Genomic DNA, 6,953 nt, shown 5'->3' on the forward strand with positions numbered 1-6,953 from the left:
GACCAAAAGGCCCTCCTGACCCCTGCTTCTATGGTCCCCAAATGTCCTCTGCAGTTAACCTCAAATTCAGACCCTTTGGTGATTCTGAATACTACACTGGTAACTGAACTTAATTTCTTCAATGGTTATTCTTACCTTCCTAATATACATATATTATATATATGGTATATAATATATACTAATTAAGTTCACTTTATTTATTATTATTTATATCATTTTATTTATTCTCTGTTCCCGTTGTTCCCTTTCCCTGCCTTCTTTTGGCTAATTTGAACATTTTCTAGTATTCCATTTTAACTATTGTGTTTATGAACATATATATTTGTATAATTTTTTTAGTAGTTGCTCTAGTGATTGCAATAAACTAATTTACTTTTCATAGTCCACTTAGAATCAGTATTTTACTAGTTCAAGTGGAATGTAGAAATATTATCCCCAAATAAGTCCCTTTATGCTCTCTCCACCCTTTTGTTATAGTTGTTTTATGTAGTAGAATCATAAACCCCATCAGGCAGTGTTAATAACTTTTACTGTCAATAGTAAATGTTTTTAAAAGAACTCAAGAGAATAGTGTATTATATTTACTCAGATATTTACCACTTCTGTTCTTCTTTCATTCTTGATGTTCCCTTTTTCCTTCATGTATCATTCCTCTTCTATCTGAAGAACTTCCTTTAGCAATTCTTTTAGAGCAAGACTGTTGCCAAGAAATTCTTTTGGTTTTCCTTCTCTAATAATGTCTTTATTTTACCTCCACTCCTGAAGAATATTTTCAGTGGATGTAGAAGTGTATTTCTTGATAGGGTAGGAGAAAAAAATCCCAGTGAGGTGCTGAGTATCAAATGACCATCACTGACCTAATCACAATACCTGGAAGATGGAGTACTCTGGTTCCAGTCTAGGTCATATAATAACAATTTTGATGCCTTCCCTCCCTGATCGATCCATTTATGATGTCCAACTCTTGGAACTTCCAAATTATATAAGCCAGTAGATTCTCTCTCTCTTTTTTAGTTTTATTTATTTACTTTAGAGAGGAGGCAGTGAACGTGAGTTGGGGAATAGACAGGAAGAGGGAAAGTGAGAGAGAGAGAATCCTCAAGCAGACTCCCCTCCGAGTGTGGATCCCAGGACCCTGAACTCATGACTTGAGCCGAAATCAAATCAGCCACTTAAATGACTGAGACACCCAGGTACCCCAACCAATAGATTGTCTTTGTACTTAACCTACTTTGATTTGGTTTTCTGTCACTTGCAGCCAAAGTCTTGTCCAGTAAATGTATCCATGAGCAACTGCTGACAACAAATGTGTCTTATTTTCTAAGTTAACATGAGTTTGTCTAAGCAAGATAAAGCAGTTGAGTCTTTAAGATGTGTAGACACTTGTTTCTAATAAATGAATGACTTGTACAAATAAAAGATATCATTGAGAGATAAACCCCAGCCTTTGTGTAACAACTTCAGGAGAACTGGAACACTAAGTGCACATCCCTGCTTCTGATAATAGGACCAAGAAAAAAAAATGATTAAAAAGATTGAATTTTCGTCCCAGGTGAGGACCAGCAATGACTGTGCAAACTGCTTATTCATGGGGCAGTTACCCAATTTTTGAGACATTAATTTGTATTGTTGTATACTTCTCCTCCCTTGCATCTTTTTCAGAGGGATTTTGGTAGGACCTAAAGCAGAAGCTATTAGAAGTAAAGAGCTGTCTTATGTTTTGTAAAAATTCAACCTGATTGAAAAGATTATGAAAATATTCAGGGAGTGAGTGAGAGTGTGTGTGTGTGGGTGGGTGTGGGTATGTGTGTGTGTATGGGTCGGGGGTTAAGGAGACAGGGAAGGGCCTTAGAGAAAACCAAGGAAGAAAAGATTTCAGAAGGAGGTGCCTGGGTGGCTCAGACAGTTAAGCATCTGCCTTTGGCTCAAGTCAGGATCGCAGGGTCCTGGGACTGAGTCCCACATCCAGCTCCCTGCTTTGTAGAGAGCCTGCTTCTCTGCCTACTGCTCCCCCTGCTTGTGCTTTCTTTCTGTCAAATAAATAAAATCTTTTAAAAATGAAAAAAAAAAAGATTTCAGGAGGTTAGGAAGGGGGCAAATGTCTATAGCTGTGTGATTTGAGGGAACCTGCACCATGTTCTTTGACAGCACTGTGGGGAGAGTGCTGGACCATGAGCATAAGGAGTTTTATCCTCGATGCCCTAAGCCACGGGTCCTGTTGAGAACATGAAGACTGAGGCAATGGCCATCTCTGTGGTAACCAATCTGGACTATTGAGCCAATTGCTGCAGTGCCTGCCTGATGCTTTTTTTTTTTTTTAAAGATTTTATTTATTCATTTGACATACAGAGATCACAAGCAGGCAGAGAGGCAGGCAGAGAGAGAGGAAGGGAAGCAGGCTCCCTGCCAAGCAGAGAGCCGGACATGGGGCTTGATCCTAGGACCCTGGGATCATGACCTGAGCCGAAGGCAGAGGCTTTAACCCACTGAGCCACCCAGGCGCTCCTCCCTGATGCTTTAATGGTGGATAAGACCCACCTTGGGACATATACATACCTCTGGTGGAATTCTTCTTGGGAATGCCAATAATGACATTAAGTTTTCTGCCAGTGTAACAGTGTGAGACTTCAGATTTGGACTTAAGTTCATTATGAGAAAGTAAATGTTATTTTCTCCATATCTGCATATGCCCTAAAATTCATCCCTGTTACTTCTGGATGAAGCATCAGACCCCAACTTAGTTCCTTGACTTATCACTTTTAAGTAAGTATCTGAAGAGAGAGGCCCAACAGCAGTCAAGCCATAGTCCTAAAATTCCCCAGAAGCTCATCCATAGTCAATGGCATTCATACCCTTAGGAAAACACCTAAATATTAAGAATATCCTGCTTTGGGTGCAAGGGTAGGAGTTCAGAAAGAATGAGAATTAATCCCACAACTTTGTATTCTGTATGTCCCGCAAAAGGCTTCTTATATATTCCCCACCAATCATAACCTGTATCTCTTTTATGGTGGATAAAAAGTCCCATAAATTTATTGAAAAAAATCAAGAGTCAAAGAATGATCCAAAATAATAGTATGAGATTTCACCAGATAGTCAGTACATAGCTAATTGCCAATAACAATCTGCAGTAGAGAGAATAAGAGTGAGTCATAAGTCTGTCTCCTTGATTAGTCCTTTTCCCTCCTCAAGGTTCTTTAAGCTAAAGAAAAATTTTGTTCTTATTTTTAAAGAAAGATTTATTTATTTATTTGTCAGAGAGAGGGAGAGAGGAAGAGAGAGAGAGCATACACAAGGCAGGGGGAGTGTCAGGCAGAGGGAGAGGGAGAAGCAGGCTCCCCACTGAGCAAGGAGCCCAATGGGAGTCCCGATCCTAGAACCCTGGGATCATGACTTGAGCCGAAGGCAGATGCTTAACTAAGCCACCCAGACATCCCTAAGCTAAAGAAAAATTTTGAAAAGCACCCAACTTATGTGTAACATCCTGTCTCAGGACAATTATTTGAAAAAAAATATACACTTTTTTCTGGTTATCAAACACAAATTAAAATGAAACTTTCTGTGTAGGTCTTTCTCTGCATCTCTGTCTGACATACTTTCTATTTCTGGAACTGTAGGTCTTTGTCTCTCACAACTCATCTCCTCGTACTTAACACAATACTGGGCAGGGAGTCACTTGATAAATGTCTGTTTAATGAATGGATATGTGCATGTATCCTTTCTGCTTCAGAATATCTTTGTTTCTATTTCTCATTTTCACATCCTGGTGGATGGTGGTTTTATTCTAAGAGACAGGGAACACAGGAACACAGGGAGGCTGAGCAATTGAAGGAGTGTGGCACTGGGACAAATAATGGGTTCAATTTCATTTTTTTTAAAGATTTTATTTATTTGAGAGAAAAGTGTGTGACAGAGAGAGCGCAAGCACGAGGCAGGGAGCAGAGGCAGAGGAAGAAGCAGACTCTCCACCTCCCCACTGAATAGGGAGCCCAATATGGAGATCAATCCCAAGAACCTGGGATCATGACCCGAGCTGAAGGCAGATGCTTAACCAACTGAGTCACCCAGGCACACCTGGGTTCAATTTTAGATATGTTGAGTCAGAGATGCTGTGGAATACCCAAGGGAAATATTTAATAGGCAACTGGCAAACAGTTCAGAAGAAATATCTGGGAAGGAGTTGTGTTTTTTTAATTAATTAATTAATTAATTAATTAATTTGACAGATCACAAGTAGGGAGAGAGGAAGGTAGAGAGAGAGGAAGGGAAGCAGGCTCCCTGCTGAGCAGAGAACCCGATGTGGGGCTTGATCCCAGGACCCGGGATCATGACCTGAGGCGAAGGCAGAGGCTTTAACCCACTGAGCCACCCAGGCGCCCCAGGAGTTGTGGTTTTTCACACAGAGTTGATGATTATAGCCATAGAATCGGGTGGTGAGAGTACACTCATTGTGGGTAGAATGAGGTGAAAAGAAGGCCAAAGAGGGAAACCTTGAGGAACATTGATAATCAATTAGCATAGATATGGGAACATAAGAAAGGGACTAAAAATAAATGGCTAAGGCTATAGAAGGAAAACTTGGAGAATATGGTATCACACAGCCAAGTGTTGGGGTTTAAGAGAGGATGAGGTCAGGGAACCTGTGTGGCTGAGTCAGTTAAGGGTCTTTGGTTTCTGCTCAGGTCGTGATCTCAGGGTCATGATCTCATGGTTGTGAGATTGAGCCCCTTGTCAGGCCCCGTGCTTAGGATGCAGTCTCCTTGAAATACTCTGTCTTTGCCCCTCCCCGCTGCTTATGCTTGTGTGTACCCTCTTAGTCTTTTTCTCAAATAAATAAATAAATAAATAAAAATCTTTTAAAAAAAGAGGCAATGAGGTCAATAGTAGCAATGTCATTGATTGATGAAATAAGGACTGATAAATAGCCATAGGATTTAGCAACAAAGTCATTAGTGAATTCACCAAGAGTGATTCCTATAGAAGGCCGAAGCCAGACAGCAGTGGATTGAGGAGTGGGTGTGATAGGAAGAAATGAAAACAGGGAGTGTGGTCAGCTCTTCTAAGAGGCATGTGGCTGTGACAAAGAGACTCTCCTTTGTAATTAGAGGAAAGAAAGAATGGTAGGTTTAATTGCAGAAAACACTGTGTTTGATGCCAGGAACCGAAGAAGTTCTTATTTAACTGATTGTATTTTCTCTATGAAAATAAGAGGTCAGGTCATCTGCTGTGAGTGAAGTGACAGGGTCAAAGATTTGAAGAGAAAGGAGAAACTCTGAATAGCCATCGTGAAGAATGGAAGAGAGAACTGACAAAAGAGGCATGGGAGGGTTTCTAGACAACATCATTAGTCCAGGCTGAGGAACTTGAATTTATATTTGTGCCAGCTTGGTAGGCTCTATGACTTTTTTCTAAAAAAAGATTTTATATATTTATTTGAGAGAGAATGAGAGAGAGCATGAGAGGGGGCAGGGTCAGAGGGAGAGGCAGACTCCCCACTGAGCAGGGAGCCCAATGTGGGACTCGATCCCGGGACCCCAGGATCATGACCTGAGCCGAAGGCAGTTGCTTAACCAACTGAGCCACTCACGTGGCCGGCTCTGTGACTTTTATTAACAATAATAAGGAGTCCAGGTGTGGGCATGGAGAAGTAGGAACAACATAGGGTTCATAGGAGAGAGCTGAGGATATTGGTAAGTGACTAGTAGAAAATATAAAAGGAAGAGAAGATAGCAGAGACGAATAAATAGAATGAAAGTACACTGATCAAAGAACCAGAGGTCTCTATAAAATAGAAGTGGAGCTTGAAAGGGAGAAATTGAGTGAGAAAACAGAAAAGATAGAAGACTGTAGTCAGAAAGTGGGATATCTGGATATATTATCTCTGAGGTGGAGCAATTTTAGGCAAGCAAAGGGTTCAAGATGTGTCACTGGAATGGGGAAGTTCAAGTAGAAAGGGGAAAAGTTCATTGAAATTGAGAAGCTAAATAAACTGAGAGACCAAGGTGTTAGAAGTGTCCATGGGAAAGGTGAATTCATGGCAGAAGAGGAAAACAGTGAGCCAGCAGCTAAATTTTTCAATCAATGTTAAAGAGTGACTAGGAGATGAGTAGGTGTCAGTAATAATGAAGGGTACTCAAATCCTGGTGAAATAAGCTTTAAAGGAACATGAATTTTTAATTAAGTGCAGCAAAGGGGAGCATAGTGGATACAGACCCAACTTTAAATCCTAAGGCAGATAGTATAGGAGACTGAGCATCCTTCACTTGAGAGTGGCAAGTGAAGTAGTTATCATTAGAAATAGACAGAGCCAGGGGCACCTGGGTGGTTCAGTGGGTTAAAGCTTCTGCCTTTGGCTCAGGTCATGATCTCAGGGTCCTGGGATTGAGCTCCGCATCTGGCTCTCAGCTCAGCAGGGAGCCTGCTTCCTCCTCTCTCTCTCTCTCTCTCTCTCTCTCTGCCTGCTTCTCTGCCTACTTGTGATCTCTGTCAAGTAAATAAATAAAATCTTAAAAAAAAAAAGAAAGAAATAGACACAGCCAGGAGACCACAGTGGAGCACATTGAAATGAAAAAAAAAAAAAAAATTGAATCCACACAATATTTGGGTCCAAATGCTACCGCTATCACTTACAACTTGGGCAGAAGCCGGGGAATCTGCGTAACTAATCTTGGAGCTCTCTAATTTGTTTGTAATCAGCATTTCCCTGGCAATATGATCTCTTGATACCTACAATAAAGTGAAGAGACCATCTCTCCTCACATTTGTGTTACACTCTATTGGAAGGGTCCCCAAGTAGGATTAATATCTGTCAGAAATTCTAGTAAAAACTGCTATTTCAAGTTTTGATTTTTGCTTTCTTGCGTGTTCTCAAGACCTCATTCTTCCCCCGTCTCTCCCTTTCTTTACACATGACAGCACTGGAGCCGAGGCTGAATCAAATCCAAGTGGCAGAT

Source organism: Lutra lutra, chromosome 4, assembly GCF_902655055.1.
Source record: "Lutra lutra chromosome 4, mLutLut1.2, whole genome shotgun sequence".
Classification (NCBI taxonomy): Eukaryota; Metazoa; Chordata; class Mammalia; order Carnivora; family Mustelidae; genus Lutra; species Lutra lutra.